Genomic DNA, 19,341 nt, shown 5'->3' on the forward strand with positions numbered 1-19,341 from the left:
AATTGAGAAAATTTAGTAGATCAATTTTGCCTACCCAATTTCAGATGCCACCAACTTTCATACATTCAAAGGCTGAGGTCTGTTGTCATATCCAGTACTGTTTTTTACCAGGGTAGGAACACTTAGAGCAAATCAGCAGCCTGAGCAGTGTTGGGCTCCTATAGGCACTGTGGAAAAGTGAAAGTAAGATAGGATAATAATGACAGTGTCTTCTTGAAGTTCACAGGAAGCTTTCTAAAAAACTGGCAGAAAAAAGAGAAATTTACCAGCAAATAGGATGAACAGCACAGAATTATAATTATTTAAGATGGGAAATTACCTTGTCCAGTCACTTCTAAAAAACCAAAATGCAATAGCCTGACAGCATGACTTGCTTTGCACTTGTGCAAGTGCCTGGGCAATTGCAGGGAGATCACATGGAAGATGGCAGAAACAATTGCATGTACACTACAGATGTCATTCTTTATTAATCTCCTTATTCTGTAATTCTAAAAATTATGCACATTCCTACCTATTTATTAATATTTTGTTGAGAACAGAACTGAGCTTCATGGGAAAGAGTGCCTTTGAGGGAGTGCAGAAGCCCACCAGTTAACTCAGAGTGGGACCTGACATTAGATAGAAAAATACCTGGGTGAAGTGGTGACATCACCTCTTTAACCATTAATTCCCAGGAATAAATTCAGCATTGGACAGTGAACATAAAAACATTGTGGAAGACTTGTATCTGCTGTGATATAACATGGGGCTGGGACAGGGTCCAGTTAAGTGTGCATTACAGGCCTGAGGCAGCAGTATCTTAAAGAGATGAGTAACACCTACATCCTCAGCTCAAAGTAAAACCTCTGAAACACCTGTTGTGCAGGTTTTAGGCACCACTACTTAGACCTATTGATCTTCTTTATGTTTGGTATCTAGACACAATCAAAGGTGGCTTCAGTCATTTTCATTTAAAGGATTGGTCCAGTTTTACAACCCCACTGCCTGCACTCTGGAAAACAGAAAGCTTCTCACAAAATTTAGGGCTCCCTTCACACACAGACTCCTGAATCACTGGAGTCTCTAAAATAAAGCTCCAAATCTCAGATTTTGTGGAGATGTGTGAATCAACCACCTCTCCTATCAGCAGCAACTGAGTTAAAGAGAATTTGCATTAATTGAACATTTGCCTTGAAACACGGCTCACAAAGCTGTGATTCAAAGGGACAGAAAGACCTGAAATCTGAAAGCAGGTATATCAGAGAAGACTATGTAGGTAAGCAGGAAAAGGCATCACTGAAATGTCTAATATTCCTATTGCTACAACCCTCACAAGGGCTTTAGAAGTAAGATGAAACCCCAGTAAAGAGCTCAATGCAGATGGAAACCAATTACACAGTTTTTACAGTAAATAAATAAGACAGTACATAAGACGTGCACACCTATGTTACCTGCCACCCCATCCATGTGAGTACGGGGAGCACTGGGATTGAGTTTTGGCAATAGCCTGCCAATGAAATTTGCGACCGGCTGATGTGGAGTCAAAGTTTGAAAAGCAGTCCTGTCTTCTATGAGAATAGAAAAATGCCGTCTTCTGTCACTCTGACTTATCTCTCCTTCCCAACCTTTTAGAAAAGCCTCTTTACCCTTGTTCTGTTCTCCATCCATGTTGCTTGTCGGGGGTCACAAATACTGAAAGTAATTGAGAGATACTCTTGGGTCTCCCTCATTTTTGTGATAGGTCTTTCAGTCTTTTTGTGGGGTAGATTTTTTGGACACTTGCTACATCACAGGGTAATTGCTTTGGTGGAAGAAAAGATGTGTGTCAAGGAGACTGGCAGGGATTGTGATCTGCATGCTCTCACCTTGAGGATTTGTTTTGTCCACCTGCCAGATCCATAGACTGAGAGGACAGTGGTAGGAGAAGAGTGACTGTAGAGTTGCATCCCTTGTATGATGACAATTACTTCATAAATATAGTGACTTAACAGGCTTAGCAGGAAAGGCTGTAAATAGCAACACCTGAGAATATTGAAGAAATGCATACATATTATATATATCTGAGGTGACACCTGCCTGTCACCCAGACCAACTCCCCAGGCTCTTACGCAGTCACTGATGAAGCTGTTCCTTCTCAGCAGAATCATCACCAACCTTGGCAGGGCATTTGACGTGCACCCGATGAGGCAGCTGACCACAAGACAAGCTGTTTGATCAGATCAAGCCCCTTGTACTCCACATATCACAATAAAGGAACCAGCAGAAAACAAAGAAATTAAAAGCCAGTTCTCTGACAAAATGCTCATTCATGGCATCAGGTCTATTTCCTTTGTAGTCATAGGAAATTATTTGATTTTATTTCAGTGTAACAAGAATTACTGGAATAATTTATTATTCCATTACTCTATTATAATTATTCTTGAGAATAATGATAATTGACTAATTTACTAATAGCAACAATTTATTATATATAATTAATAAATATTATTTTAGGTATTATTTTATAGTATGTGATTTATATTATTATCAATATATAATATACAACAGTAAAATATTAATATTTACTAAAATAATAAAATATTATGTAATGAGAGTTCATTATTCTGTTATTATGTTATAATTCTGTTATTCTATTATAACTACATAATAAGTTGCCCAATTGAAATTATTCTGATTTTTGATTACTCCTAGAGACAACATAAAATGTAAACAATTAAGAGATATACATTCAATGCAAACATGGACAGTTTTCACCTGTGTAGTTTTAATTTATGTGAGAGATCACAAGAACAGTTTCCAGTCTTTTTTCTGTGTTAGTAGTGAGCAATCCCTTCAGATATAACTAAACTGCTGCCCAATCACATACATTTATATGCTTTTACATGTGTATCATCAGTTAATATCTACCATTTCACTGGTGTTCTAAACAATATACATGAAAAAATATGTTTTTAGAATACCTGATGGAGCTAATACCAGGCCCGCTGTCACTGGCTTGCCTGAGCATCAGCTGAAGGAGCACAAGGAGATAAGGCTGATTATTGAATTTTGCAGAACCCCCACTCCCAGCCAGAGCACCTTTTGGGGAGGGGGTTGTAGTCTCCGGGATCCTTCAATAAGCATGCAAACCATTGGACCCTGGGGGAAAATAAGGTGGTTAAGGGCTAGAAGGTAATGAGCACAGTAGTAAATTTATTTTAAACATTCATTTTCTTTGGTTGTGTCACTAGATTTCTTTAGAGGGAAGTATCTGTGTGGTGTAGCTACACCAGGTGCTGAGCCTGTTGTGTCAGTCAGGCACATCCAAGCGGGCTACTGGGAAAGCTGGGATGAGACAGCATGAAGTCAAGTGCAGAATGCTGAATTGGTCCAGGCAGCCAGTCAAATATCGGGACAGTTAGCAAGCACTGTGCTTTGTGATGGAGAGAATCCATCTAGCTGCTGCCAGACACACAACTGGGGCATGACAATGTGGTATGGTAGTGTAGGTGACACATAACAGCAAGTAAGTGCAGAGTCATACAGAGAACCCGGATGTGATAAAAGGGCAAGAGGGACTTGGAAATGGGATGTAACACCCAGGGAAGTGTGACTCTGAAGTGGAGCTGAAGATAACACAAAACACCCCTGCAAGTAGCCTGCCATCATTTCCCTTCCTGGAGAGCTGTGCAGCTGGGCTGGTGAGGATTGGTGCAGCCACAGAAAGTGACAAAAAAAGCTAAATGTACAATGTCTTGCAGCATCCTGGAGGCTGCACACCACACATTTCCCATGTCCTGCACCATATTTAACACCAATGTCCTTCTATACTCACAGGATGGAGCCAGTAAAACCTTGCATCCTCTGTGAAGCAGCCCAGCTGCACTGCATAAGGAGCAAGATAAAAAACAGTGAAATCATTCAAACCCCACCCGCAGCTGCTGAGCTGACTGTGGATATGTGCTGGAGCCTTCCCCCAGATTGGGGTGACCCTGGGTGGTGGTAAAGTCTCTCCTCCAACCCGTGCCTTCAAAGAAAGACTCAGTAGTCTTCAGTCATCCGGTCTCAAGGCAGTTTATTGCATGTTATCTCAAGGCACACAGACTCCCTGACATTGTCCCTGACTCCTTCTCCCTCTGCGTCTCTCTCCGTCTCCCTCCGTCTTCGTCTCCCTTCGTCTTCTTCTCTGTCTCTGTCTCTGTCTTTGTCTCTGTCTCTGTCTCTCTCTCTCGAGGGGCTGGTGCCATCTTTTATATCATACATTACGTATTAGATGTTTATAGTTTTTCCCTAATGCCTATTACCTATGTTGAACAGTGACTTTCTACTCTAAACCAATCTGTGAGTGCCAGCATCACCAAGAACATGGGGAATAGGAAGAAGAAAGAAGGAGGACAGGGCACGCCCAAATCCCTCCATCTTAGAACCTCTGACCCCCACGTACAAAACTCAGACCCCTCTGTACAAGGCCTAAAACCCCCCTGTACAGCACTCAAAAATCCTACCTTTCACTTTGTGACTACTTCTATTATAATATCTAAACTTTTGTAATTTCTTGTTCTTCCTACAAAGTTAATAAATTGTTCCATGGGTCAAACTCAAGACCACAGGGGTTCCTAGCTGCCTGCCAGGGTCTCAGAGGCTTCTGCCTTAGACCCGGAACATCCAAGAGTGTCTGAGGGACACCTTGGGTTCCAACAGATATGTGGCTACATCCTCTCCCACACATAGGGTGTGCAGAATGTGGCTGTGCAACACGGAGTCCTGGGTCCCTGGGGTCTCTGCTGCCATCCACCCTCTGCCTCCCCAGGGACCAGATGAAGATCCCAGCTGGGGAGCAGCAGGGAGAGATGCCCCAGCCATTGCAATTAAAGCACAGTTGCTGTGGAAAAGGAAATACTTATCTGGTTGTGTAGTGCTTGAAATTAGGTAAACCCTTCCTCTCTCTTGGTGGAAGGAATGAGGTGACCCCACAGAGAAGGGGAGAAATCACTTTTGGCGTGTTAGAAGTTGTCCTCTGAAGAGGCCATGCAGTTGTATGTTGTGCCAGTCCTGGAATCTAGGGGTCAAGATTATTGAAAAGGCCTGCCTAGAAAAAGGCAACATCTTTAAATATTGCCCTTCACATGCTTAAAACTGAGCACAATAAGGCATCCACATGTCTTCAGCTATGAGAGGCTGAAAACTGGTACCTTGCCAAGGAAGTGTTAAGCCACCTCAGCTGTGCTGATGGTTCAGCTCACAGGGTGATATTAGACTGCAGCACAGGCTCTGCTGTAAACATTTCCTAGTTCACTTTTTTTTTTCTCAGTAAGCTCTGAAATCTGGCTGTTGTTTGCAAGATCCAGAGCTGGAGGGCAAGAAAACAAGTTGCTTCATTGATAGATTTATGCTTGGAGTTTCAGCTTCTGTCAGGTTAAGCAAGTAGTGTATACGACAGCAGGTCCTGTCACGCAGCAAAGAAATTTAAAGTCCAGGACAAAAGAAGCACATAGTCCTTATGTAATTTTCTTCCCCTTTCAAAGTTCTATATTGATTTTATCAAGCTCTCCCGAGACGGAAAATTGTGACAAGGACAGAGGTGCACATGTGTATTTTACAGCAACATCTACACCTGGCTTTTTTCTATTTTTATAGGGTTTTTCCTCTCTTCCCTTGTGTTGTCAGACATTTAACAGGTTTGAGTGTTGAGGTTTTGTGTGGCACTGGTGCATAGCAATTGGGGATATGCTTGATAAGTCACTCCTGACACAGGTGATTGAACTGTGTAACTGGGCAGGCAGGGAAAGAGATCTTACCTAATGCAAACAGAGTAGGCATTCATATTTTAAAATTAGTTGAACAGTGATATTAGGAAGAAATTTTTTATTACATGAGATTTCCACAGGTTTTTGCAAATGATTAGGAAACTTGACAACTGGCTATCTTGTATCTCATACATTTAAAAATAAAAATCCAGTGTGAAAATACACCCTGACATTAATGACCGCTCTATGCTCAGTTTATCATTTATAATGCAATAAAAGAGGATCAGATATACACAAGCATAAACTCTGCCACAACTGATAATGTAAAACATCCCTTCTATCATGTGCCTTTCCTTTTGGCAGTATACAAAACACACAGAAATGAACAATACATGCTTAAACAAAGATGATCTTGAAAGCAGTGCATGTCAGATGTTTACTCTAGGTCCTTATTAGGGGGCTGAGAGGATCTCCTGATAAACACAAGTTACTTGGTGAGTAGGGAAATGTGAGAGAGAAAATGTTTTCAGGGATCAGACATCTCTTTTAAAGGCACAATGATGCTTTTTATGGTATGCACAGTAAGTTTCAGATAATGCTTTTTTATGGGATAGGAAATGCTTTCTCCTAAGCAGTACTGTAGAAACAATGCTTTTCCTCTCCACTTAGTGCAAATATGCTTTTTTCATTACACAATTAATCTGAGCCTGACTAGGATCGAAATTATATCAGAAGAGCACCTACAGAATTTGGATATGCAAACTTCTGATGTGCTGAAGAAAACAGAGAAAGAACTACTTGAGAAAGATATTCTTGAAGAAAGATCTACTTGAGACAACTAGGAGGTGTTCCTTTGGTAGCTTTCACCTGAATCTAAGTCTGAAACATGGAATTTTTCAAGAAGGTCAAGTTATGTAATTTTAACTATTCTTATTCACTGCTGAGTTTACATCCAATCCAACTAGAGCCAGCAGAAGAAAAAGCACCTAATCAAACAGAAAGAGCCTTGGGGATTCAGTAATGGGTACAGAACGTCCAGGCTGTAGTCATTCTTTTGATTTGTGCTCAGATATGTTTTCTATTTGCCTGTCAAAGAATGCATGCCTTCCCTTTGGATTTCAAATAATCTGAATCTGGATAAAATCATTACAAAATGCCCTTCAAAACACTGAGCCTGCATTTGAAATGAACATGCAATGGCAAAGTTTAAGATGAAGATTAAAAACTTAAGCTACGTGCAGAGGAGCCAAAGCATAGACATCCTGCGGTGGATCTTCTTTACTCCCTTTCCTGACTTCTCAGCCCTTCCTTTCCAGTAAGCCACCACCACCTAGGAGTGTAAAGATGCAATACCTATCTAACCAAACAAAGCCAACACAACCAACATAATCCCTCCAGAGAGGAAACCTACTTCCTGGAAATGCCTGCTGTCTGCTCCCAGGGGTCACAGCACACTGTCCAGTGCAGCACACTGCAGCACTTCACAGGTATTCCCAAGAGGTTTTTCTATTCTCCCTGTGGCTCCTGCCAGTTTTTGCACGTCATGCAACCACGTTGCTTTAAGTACACAAGCAGACTGAAACTAGCTGATTAACATGGGTGCTCTGCAAATATTCATTAGTCCTTGACAGGTATTCTCAGTTACTGATCTTAGAGTGAATGCAATCATTCCAGTTAAAGGCACAGAATATTAAAAACAGGAATGGCACATGTGGGTTCAACACCTCTGAGTGTTGCATCTTGGCTCCAGCTCCAGATTGCATGGGCAAACCTTTAACAGCAGCTTCTGAGTAGGACTTGGAAATATCACTAATAACTAGCACTAAACAACAAACCATTCTTTTGCTTGTCAAATATAAGCATTATGTCTAAAAACCAACATTACAACACTGCTTGCTCTGATCACACCTGAGGGAAGAGAGGGACTTAGCATCATGCTTGGATAGTCACCTCAGCATTAAGGTGCTGCAAGACACCCTTCTTCTTTTCAGCTTTCCAGTGCAAACGGCAGCTCCCAAGCCATGCTAGCCATCAAGGGGACCAAGTGCATGGACTGCTCTTGTAGTGAGTGGCACAGTCAGTTCCTGGGCATGGCATAATTGCCTTCATCCTAAGAGCACCCCAGCCTCTAAAGTTGGCTGCAAAGGATCATCTCAAGCATCCGCTGTGCAGTTGCTGTTGACACAAAGTCCCAGGCTGAGAAAAGTGTTATTGAGCACATGGGAGGGAAGAGAAAGGTCAATGACACAGCCCAACTGAGAAATAAAATGAATATGCAATACATTGCACATGGGGTTTAGTTTGTAGAGCATCCTACCAGCAGCCATGGAAAAAATACGCATTTTGAGTCTATGTCAAGCTCTGAGGTTTTTGTCTCAAAGACTCCTAAGGAACCCAATTAATACAATTTAAAGGGTCAAGAAACACCTTATTATGGCAAAACTAATCACATGTTTTAAAAATATGATTTATTTGCAGGCCTGTTTCTATTGGTTTTGTGATTAGGTAGTTCTTTAGTTTGGAATGACAGCTTTCTTCCTGTGTTCATTCTCCAGTAAAGTCACTGTCTTGTGCCTACAATACTCAGTCTACTAAATGTTACAGTCATGTCCCAAATTCAGCTTTACTCTTTTACAACAGGATGTAAATAACAGAGGATATAGTGTTACATAAACTTCTAAATGTTTTCTGCCAAACCCTCTCTTACTTTTTGATTTCTATGCCTGTTGATAACCCCTCCAGCCTTCCCCAGCCTAGGACTTCTTGACTCCTCTCCTTGACTCCTGCATAAGGCTGTACAGTTTCTTTCTCTATTCATCCTTTGCTGTCCCTCAAGATCTCACCCTTCAAATATTTATTCCTAGGCTTGTTGTCTTTCCTATGTTACCAAGAGATGTGCTTGTCTTTGGATCAGATTATACCTATATCACTCAATTTGAACAAAGACCTAAATGCATCAGCTGGATGCCCTATTTCTTCCTGGTCCATTCTCACTCACAGTAACTTGTATTGTCCATCCTGTGGAAATCTCATTTCTGCCTTCCAAATATGATCTTCACCTTCCACAAAATAAACCTATCACTGCAGCAGAAATACAAATAAAATAGACTTGCTTTGGCTTAGCCACAGGTCTCTGAAGCAACCAGGCAGAGGTCAGTGGGAGTGGCAGTGTCCTGAAGGAACAAACAGCACAGGACATGGTTCTGGCAGAGCTGTGCCACAGTGGGGACTCATGGTGAGCCAGATAAAATCTTCAGGATTTGGTGTTTCATCCAGTTCTCATTAACATGCACTTGGAGTCCTGTCACTAGCTTAGAGAGAAACTGGGCCAAGTCTTACACCCTTTCAAAGTTATTTAAAATCTTGTTGCCATCAGCATCCATTTGCCATGTTCTAAATGTCAGGATTTAAAGTTGTTTTCCTCAGATATTAGTCACTAGCTTTCCATGATATATTCCATTTCATACCAATTCTAATTGTGCTGTTCTATAAGGATGTATGTTCTACAGGATCCATTGTCATATCCCCTTCTGATGGAATGGAGCACAAAATTCAACAAGATTTTAAAATTCTCTCTGCTAAAAATATGAATTAAATTCCTCCCACATACTCCCACTCTAATATTTCTCTAAAATCTATTTATCTTAGTCACGACCTTACAAGCATGAATAGAATGTGGTAAATATTTCACAGTGTAAGAATGTGTCTAAACTTTGGAATAAAGTTGATATATCTGAAAAGGTATAATTTCCACACAGCATTCTGTTTTATACAGTGATAAAATAATAAAGATGCCAGAGAAGGTATTTGTATTTTGCCTTTACTTGAAATTATTCCTCTCTGCTAATTGAGTACTGCAAGTTACTAAGTGTTCTCAGCCCCTCAGTGGAAGCTGAATATCATCAGTCTTTGCTTGTCAACATTCAATAATTTACAGGACTAAGCCCTTTAAAAAATAAGTAATTTCCAATGACAAAACCATCCACTTAGGGTAATTTTCTGCTCATATTCAAATCAAGATTTTCATTATCTTGAATAATAACAAGACAGGGCATTCAGGAAATGGTAATAAACTGGGAACACAGAAAAGGAGTATTCTTAACTGTGTTTTGCCATGTTGTGAAAAATCTGAATAACAATAAATAGAAAAGACAACAAGTATCCAAAACAAATAGGTTGGTTTAACATTGTTTGACTCTACTAGAATTGATTGGAATTTTCTAGAACATTCCTTACTTCTTCTTCAGGGATGAACAGTAAACAGTCTTAGATGATGATTTTATTAAGTTTGCATTCAAAACAAAAGTCAAATTGCCCAAGGAAAAGAAAAAGACTGTCAACATTGGACCATTCCTGTGTATGTTTTGGGATAGATCCAAGAACAATATGTTCTGGAAAAAAAGATGATATGCCAGAGAAGTTCAGTCCTGGCCAGCCATTCCCTAAACTCTAGAAATGTGTAATCTGAGATAACAAAAATATGTCACCAGTATCTCCAGTATTTATTGATGCCATTTAGGAAGAATGAGGTCAGAGGCAATAAACTTGCAACATAATATTGTTCCATATTACTACATATGGCAAAAAAGAACTGACTTTTTTCCACACTAAATGGCAGTGTTTATTACACCATATAAAAGTACTGAACCAAGGAATTATGTCTATTTTGTTTACATTTCTGGTAAATGGTAAATTCTGGTTTTAGTCTAGAAGGTGATCCAAGTTTCCATGCTTCAAAATAAGAAACTTATTTTTAAATGCATTTCTCTTTAATTTATAATTATCTTTGAAGGGCTTTCTATGCAGGGGACCATATAGAAAGCAACATAATCCACACTCCATTCAGGGGAACAATATACCACCAGCACATTAACATCATTTTGTTGACATGAGTTAGAGAAAAAATGCAAGCCACACGCCTCTCACTCACCCAAAGTCTGTAGCAGCATGATTCTGCTGAGTTCACTGCAAAACATCTGTCTTGAGAAAAGGTGTTTGTTATACGTGAGCTGTAAAAGAGCATCTTGAGAGGGTTTAGAAAGACCCCTACCAGAACTATGGATGTCCCTCTAGACTGAAAAACTTCTGCTCTGAAATTTGTTTCTGCAAGAGCATTCTTTCCTGAGCATCTCATATAATCCTCATATCAAAATCTTTCTCAGAAAACAACAACAATAATAACAAAAAAAACCAACCAAACAAACAAACAAAAAAAACCACTAACAAACAAAAAAAAAAAACCAAAGCAGCTTGTATAATCAAAGAAATTTTGGTCTCAGATATTAAGTCACAGTTCAGGAAGCACAGAATGACAGAATGTTTCATCCGATAAGTTTTAGCTCTTTTCTAGGTATGGCTTTCAATCTATTCTACTTTTTTAAGGAAAGTTCGGTTCAGGATATGTTGTCTGATTTTTCATACATTATGTAGATAAGCTAGACCTGGCCTTAGAAAAAACTGCCAGTGCTGATGTCAGTAAGGCTAGGGTAGGAAGGAATGTAATTAGGCTTCAAATGGAAATTCTGGTTTTTTGGTTTTTTTGGGTTTTGTTTTTTTTTTAATGAAGTAGCTGCTGGCATTATTTCACATCTTCCTTTTCTCTTACCCAATTCCACCTGCCAGTAGCCCATGCGGTCTGTACAGGATGCACAGGCATGCATCCTGTTCTGGGACATCCTTCCTTATAGCTCAGTCTTTCTGAGTCTCTCTTTTAATGAAGATGTTGAAGAGCGCAGAGCCTAAAGTGGAGCCCCGTGGAACACCCCTATTGACATGTCACCACTCTGATGTCACCTCATTCACTGTTAACCTTTATGCCTGGCCCATGAACCAGCTGCTCTCCCATCACATGGTGTGTTTATCCAGCTGTGTGCTAGACATTCTGTCCAGAAGGAGTTGATGAAGCCTTCCAAAGAATAGTACCTTGCATTTTACATTGACATTCTACTTTTTCAAAGCACTGTCCCCAGCTGTCAGGATAACACTCAATTTTATCTTTATTTTCCAGGTTATCTGTTCTATTGAGGTGCTTTCAGGAAATTGATTAAACATGCTTAATTTTCCCCCCTGTAGTTTGGTATTGAAAATATTGAAGCGAACTGGACCAAGGACTGACTCCTGTGGAACTTCATCACCTAAAATTTGTTTTAGTAGCATCTCCTGGCAGTTTCTTGTCACCCAGATAATATTGCCCCCATTTTAAGGGCTGCCTCACCCAGGTCATTTTTACTTAGTCATGCTAGAAAAAAGTCTTACAACCTGGCATGAAAATCTCCCTAACATAAAAATATTGAATTATTCCCATTTCTTTGCCTGAAAACTCTTCATCAAGTGGTGTAAGACTAACAGACATTGCTTACCCTTGAAAATCTATGCTTCCTTCTGTGTACCAATACTTTAAAACTGTGTTAATTTTTTAAATTTTTTCAACAGTTTCCAAGAACTAAGAACAACCTGGAAGCTCCATAGTTCCGAACCCTATTTTAGCCCAGTTCATCAAGATAGATACCTTGCTCTTGCCTGCCCTCTGACTATGTTTTTTCCTGCTCACTCTCATTTTTCCAGAGCAGGCTGTTAACAATAATACCAATAGCACTGAGACTACAGCCAATAACTGCCAACTCTTTTATTTCTCTCTGAGTGAGGATCAGTGAGCCCAGGAAGTGTGAAAACATCTGATTTGTATGAAAAAACCCAATCTTATTTACCTTCAAACTCATTGTTCATGAGCATTGCCTTGTGTCAATTCTTCATAGAGTGAAACCTGTTGGAATTATATTGGCTGAGGAAAACGTCCTGTGGTAGTCAGTATCAGCTCACTTTGGTGATTGACAAATTGAGTTACACAGGAGCTCTCCAATACTAACACTATCTGTTATTTGATTTTAATCAATAGATATCATGATATGCCTGTGGAAAGTGATGTTTAATTACTTTTAGATGAAGGCAGTACAAAAATATCTCTTATTTCAAAGTATCAAAATATGACCTGAGAAGCTGGCAGATAAATTATTAGAATAGAGTCTTTGTATTGATAAACTTTTGAACTTTCATTGAACTTGTATACTAAGAATAGGCAGTTTTTCCAGGCAGAAAATTCACTAGACAACCTACAATTTTTCTTTCATATATTTAAGAAAGATGTTAAATCTGGTAAGAAAATAATAGTAATTTATGCCTTTGATAAGGATTGTAGTTCTATAATCAGAGAGAAGAAGCCATCATCATCAGTTGCTCTCTGAGTCACAGTCCTATTAAAGAGGTAGATACCATCTTAACTGGATAAAGCCTCAATATTTTGGCTTAGGTGACCAAGAAGCTTCCACCTTCCTGTGAAAAGAAAACATCACTATCAGCCCTTTGCTGAATTATTCCTGCCTAAGGACTTGGCATAGAACTATGAAATCCTCCTTCCCCCTCCTCTTCCTCCTCATATTTCTTAAGACAGTCATATCTCCTCATGCATGAGTAAACTAGCTCTAGCTCAGGCTCTAGCTCAGCTGTCCTAATAGCTGCAAACCCAGTTTCCTCAGGCTGGGAAAATTCGAGATCCAATTTCCTGCTCTAAATAAACTGATACAAACTAAAAATTTGTATATAGTTCATGATACAGGTGATTTTTTACTATAACCCTCTGTGAAGGAAGACTGAACCCATTAAAAAGTATCATCTGTCAGTGTACAGGACACAAACAAGGACACAGTAAGATTTCCTGATGATCTTTGTTTCATCCAACTTAAAACACAACACAAGGAAATGAGTCAAGGAGAAGGACATGTGAAGGAATGATTTGCAGAAAAGTTATCTCATCTGGCCATTTGGGGTATGTCATCATGTCTTTTTGACTCTCATTGGAGCAAGTCCATTTTTGACTTTCATTGGAGCAATGAGATCTACAGTTGGGAGGCAATGTTCAGGTGAAGGTGTCACATGTAGAGGGTATGAGCAGGGACCAGTGTTCATCCTGTGAAAACCAGCAAATTCTGTAACAACAGGAGTGGCTACCAGGAGTTCTGTTTTCCCCACTTCCTCTGGGTCCAGCTCATCACTTACACAAATCAGTGAGGTTAGAAAAAATTTGGGGTCATATGAAAAGCACTGGCAGCTAATCACAGCCCTTTGTTTGTCTCACTGGCCCTTTTAGGGAAAGGAAGTGATGGATGATCCCATGCTAGGTACAGCAAGACTTTCCTATCTCCATTGAAGCACCATAACTGAGCTCTCTTTTGCCAGCTACCCCACTCCATTCCCTCTGATCCCTCATGCTTGCAACATGAGAATCTTACTCTCAATGCTCTGATGCTCTGAAGCACCTGAAGACTTCCATGCATCTCTCTCTTCAGAAATATATCCTTTTCCATCCTCATCTTTCTGGTACAGTTATTCAATAACTTCCACCTATGACCTCTAAATGAACTTTTTTCAAAATTAAAATCTCCCACTAGCTTAAACAGCCCTTGTATCAGTTCTATGTTAACCATTTTTAAGGTGCCAAGGTTGCTTCACTTAAAGAAGTCCTCTGCAACAAGCACTGCACAGACTGCTTTTTCTCTTTTTCTGTAATTAGAAATGAAATCTCATAAATTTTTTTTTTTTTTTTTTTTTTTTTTTTTTTTAGCTTTTAGCTTTTAGAAAGAAGTGTTGCATAAATTTCTGTGAGGTCAGAGGTATGAAATCATATCAATCTGGCAAAACAGCATTCCATGCAGTGGATTAGCTATTCTAAGGATGCTTAGTACACAAAGAGAAAGCAGCACTGCCAACATGGGAGCATGTGTATCCTGAAACAGATGTGTGGTTGATGAACTTTAAACTTTTGATATGAAACATGCCTCTGACGAAGGTATTCCCAGGGTGACTTTCTTCCAAAGACCCTTATCCTCTTCTCCAAAAATTATTTCTCTTTGTTCTGATCTGTCTCTTATTTGTCTTATGTGTGCACTGCAGAAAGGGCTCACAGCTCTGCTGCTTCTTTGAGTTTCTTAAAAGGGGTCATGTTAGGGATCAGCCCCGGCAAGGAGGTCAAGGGGCTCACCACAGCCCACATCTGAGCAAACACTCTGATGCACCAAAAGTGGGGGAATGCCTGCAAACCGCTTGCAGGTAATGGTCCCTGAACAGTGCTGAACGCCACCTGCTCTGTGCTGGGCCCATAGTGAGACCTCTGCTGAGCACAGGACCCCTTCTCAGCACCTGGAAACACTCCCAGGCACAGCTGGTTTTACCCAACAATAATGTTTTTCCTCTTTCTCAAAGCTTCATGCTCAATTACTGACAATGCTCCACTCTGGATCTCCCCAAAAGGAACATCTTTAATAGTTTACTGTTAAATCTGATCACTGCTGGTCAGAAAGCCAATTGCAAGCTGTACTAAATATTACCCAAAAAATCTTTTCCCAAGTGTTAACTCCATGGGTAGGAGACAGGCTGACAGTACCTTTTATGCTGCTTTTCTTGCCAACTGTGTTGCTCTAACAGTCTTGTGGCAAGGTTAAAGGCTAAAAACAGTCATGCAAACTGAAGTTTTCCTGCTACAGTTAGAAACTGGCACAGAGAGCATCTTCCTTCTTCATTCAATAATGAGTTTAAACTTTACTGTCTAGCACCATTTGTCAAAAATGTTCCTGTAGGACAGTTTTTCACTGGAAAAGAAGAAACAGTTGGAATCCAAACCTTCAGCAAAGCTGTGAGTGGGTGTGCCATGTGAAAGACAATACATAGGAAAAGTCAAACCCAGAGGGAAATCCTCTCAAAAATTAAATAATTTCCATCTTATCTAAGTAAAATTATATAGAATGAAGTTGAAATAAAATGGTCTTTCAAGTTTTTCTTAAACTTTACCGTTGAAGCTAAGTCAAACAAAAATATTAGACATGCCATCTTTTTTTCCTGGTTGCAGTTCTGTTACAGAGTTGCTGCCGCTTGGGCAGTGGAGAATGAAAGCTTGACTACTCCTTGCATGGCAACTGATGTGCAGAGATGCTCAGGGACAGCAATCTGAAAATATCCTGGACACAGATCCGAATAATTTTTTATCATTTTATCTCTAAAAAATTTGAAATGAGGCAAGTCTATTAGGCTTGATTTTAAAATAGAAAACATGTTAGTATAAAAGAGTTATTCACATATGACATCAGCCTCACGGAACATCCCTACCAAAGACAGACTCTGGGAATCCTCTCCTATTCCACTCATTTTATTAGAAAATCCCTTTCTCCATGCTCCTTCTTCCAACACTTTTCCCCAAGGAAATCTGGATCAAGACATTTCTTTCTGCCTTCTTCATAGTATCCTCAAACTCCAGACCCAGGAGTCTTTTCCCTTTAACAATATTGAGTAATCTAATTGCAATATGGACTATACATGCAAATTTTAGTGATAAGCTTGAAATTAGTTTCTCATTGAAGGTAAGCAGCAGTGTCCCTTGAAGCAAAAACCAATTTCTTTGTAGCAGATCAATAGCACAAGGGAAAGCATTGTTAAATTGAGTACTTACCTTATTGTGTATGCTGGCAAACTTAAGTACAGAAGCTTCTAGACAAAGGTATGCTGGAGAGAGTGATAATAATGTGGTAAAAACCTCATCTGTGACAGCAGCTTGTTTTAATCAGATTGTGTGGAAATCAACTTAAATCCTAAAAATCATAGAACTCAAACCATTTGGTTCTCACTCAAACTGTGTAGTCATCAGCAGGTTTAGGTCATTGAAGAGACTATCTCTAGGTTTTAGAAGTCAGCAAAAGAGATGTGAGACTAAAGAAGATACTGAAAGAAAAAAAAAAAACCCTTTTTTTTCCATCAGAACATTGTTCTAGTTCACTTTTGCAAATCCATATGCTGAGGCCAAAACACAGGAATTTCTGTGCTACCCTATATGAGATCAGTGCAGCCTGGAGCTGCAGAATGCTAAGTAAGGCACCAACAGCTCACTCGGCTTCCTTACATAACACCCAACCAAAGTGGGTGAATCAGACACCAAGTCAGGAGGCTCTTTTCTATTCTCAGCTCTTTTCATAACTGTTCCTGTGGCTTTTGGCAGATTCTTCATCTGAGCTGAAGGGTGGCTAGGACCAATGTTTTTAAACAGGGGAACAAACAGTTAAACATTCAATTTTGGGTGATATTACATCTGTGACACCGAAGAAACAGGGTACCTCTGAACATTAGCTGTTTATTTTGAAGTTTAAGTATGGATTTATACAGCAAGCTTACATTCCCAAGCTGTGTACCTCTGCCTTTTTATCTCCAAATCAAGGGGAATGTATGAAATAACCACAGCATGTAGCACACACTGCGGGAGCAAATATCACACCTAATCCTTCTACAGGGGTACAAATAAGCTTTACAATATCATTGCATGGAATAACTGGAATTGCTGGCCTGGGAGTCTTTCCCAGACTGGTATTCTTTATCCAGTCTGAACAGTCTAACGATGCTCACTAGGAAATTCACTCCTGCATCCTCTGGTTTGGACAAGCCCTCATCCTCACATGGTGCAATGAATCAAGATGGGCACACATATGGAACCCAGACAAATGTGTCCCATTTCACATGTTCCACTGCAGAATATGGAGGACATGGTACTACAGCCCACAAGATGTAATTCTTCAAAGTCTAGGGAAGAAAAATATCTTGAGGCTGATTCACCCTGCAGTTGAGAAACCCAGTTACAGCTAAGATTTCTGAAAATCTCCCTTACTTGCCATATGATTTGCTATTATAGACATATGCAGACACATACTTAGCTTAACTTTTGTTGGATTATCCTGTCCAATATCCTTCCTCCATTCTGTGTTAATGCAATGTGTGCAAAGAGCAGTGATTTTCCCCTCTTTCAGACAGAATGACAGTGAAAGAGGTATGGTATCATTTTCATCAGAATCTAGGAAAGACACGATGACCTGCTGATTTGCACAATCTCTAGCTGTTGGCCAAGTTCAAAGTCCTGCTCTGGTAAATTTTTTTCTCATTTATAGGAGTGAAATAGCTTCAGCATGAGAAACTAAGAGAACAGTATTTGTGATACAGCTTCAGAGATCTAGGAAAGCTTTACAAAAATAATAGTTGTGAGCAGGTACATAGTACAAATGACATTAGCATGAAAAAGGAGAAAAATATCTGCCTTGGATAAGCTTAGAGACTATGAGGAAAGTTAAATATCTTCACATGTCATGTCCAGCTTAATAAGCTCAGGGAACAGGCTGAGTTATTATCACTATTTGTGCAGTTATGCACAAAATGGGAGTTATGCACTCCCCAGTTATGGTGAGGAACCAGAAGTTCCAAAAGGACTTTTGAAGAAGGAGAAACAGGGAAGGAGAGGCAGGTTTGCTTGGTTTCAGCACCTGTGCAAAACTCTGTAATGCAAGATTTTTAAAGAAGGCATGGGCATGATTTGAGCTGGATTTACCTTGCATTGTAAAACATTACTGAATTGTAAACGTTTTTTAGTATTCCCATAAAGAACCAAAACAGACCCTGACAGAACACTACATGTGTCCCCAGCTTGTACATCAAAGAAAGGCTTTAATAATTCTGCTGTGACTTGGTCATGGCTGCTGGGTTTGTTTCCATCCCCTCTGTGTTTTTCATTGAGTACGTGCAGGAAAGCTGCTAAACTCTGCAACCTGGAAGGAAATCCTCCAGGAAGCACCCTGAGCCCACTGCCATCAGCATTCTTGCTGCAGACCTCAGTGCTGGGTGTGGGGTCATGCATGGGCATGACAGAGCTGCACCACATGACATGTATGTTCAATCAAAAGAACTCATATTTTGAGCACTAAATATTTAAAACTAGTAACACAAGAACAAGTTGTACCTCATTAATTATTCACAGTAATTTGGTGTTTTTAAAAGAGAATATTTGATAAACTGGGTCTTGTTTATGCACAATTTGTAATTAGAAAGAGATGAAAATCATCAGTACATTATTAATTTTAAATTATGTTTTCACTTGTAATATCAGGTTGTCTGAGCTGTTTCCTCAGAACTCCTTACTTAGGGGCTCAGAACTTCTTACTTACTCAGAACTCAGAATTTAGAACGCCTCCCCAAAGATCTCCCCAGTGCTGTTCCAGAGAGTCCTGTGCACCCAAGGAAGCCCAGGCCCCATCTCTAATGTGAGACCCCTGGTGAGTCACAGAGCCATGGAGCCATTCCCCACTGCAAGGGCAGTGTTGTGGCACTGCCTGCTCCATCTGCAGACCTGGTGTCTCCAAGGTGATGGAGTTTAGGAGCAGGGGAAGCAAGGCCCAACAGCATGGTGCCACTTGAGAAGGCGGGAACACGAGAGCAGCTCCCTTTCCAAGCCTCCCCTGCTCCTCCACTGACAGAAAGCAGCCCCAGCCCACTGCCAGGCTGCAGGCTCCCCTGCAAGTTGGTGTTTGACCAGTGCTGATACATGATGGGCTGGTGAGTCATAGCCCTGCTCTTAGCAGGCGAGGGGGGAATCAGGTCAGCAGGGCAGTGAAGGGGTCTGTTCCTTCCCCTGCTTGGTTATAATCTATAATTTGTACATGCAGAACCTGCTGTTTTGGTTTTTTTAATAACTCGTGATTGGAAATACACCTTTTTTTTCTTCATCCATTTTCAGTGGCAAAATTTAAAAGGACAGAACTGTGAAGGAAGAGAGATATTG

General features: G+C 40.1%; 1 long non-coding RNA gene across 4 annotated transcripts in view; it reads right to left on the minus strand.

Annotated features, from left to right (window-relative positions):
• The window catches only part of LOC128822630 (uncharacterized), a 52,980-nt gene extending 36,401 nt beyond the window's left edge, over window positions 1-16,579 (minus strand). For 2 of the 4 annotated variants that reach the window (XR_008441529.1, XR_008441528.1), the window contains exon 1: window positions 16,201-16,579. This is a non-coding gene — a long non-coding RNA (uncharacterized LOC128822630). Of the gene's footprint in view, window positions 1-1,844; window positions 2,002-2,087; window positions 2,152-15,545; window positions 15,751-16,200 lie in introns of those variants that run through there. The other 2 variants (XR_008441531.1, XR_008441530.1) reach the window with 2 other exon arrangements.
• Between the last annotated feature and the right edge of the window lie 2,762 nt (window positions 16,580-19,341).

This window comes from Vidua macroura, chromosome Z (genome assembly GCF_024509145.1).
Source record: "Vidua macroura isolate BioBank_ID:100142 chromosome Z, ASM2450914v1, whole genome shotgun sequence".
Taxonomy (NCBI): Eukaryota; Metazoa; Chordata; class Aves; order Passeriformes; family Viduidae; genus Vidua; species Vidua macroura.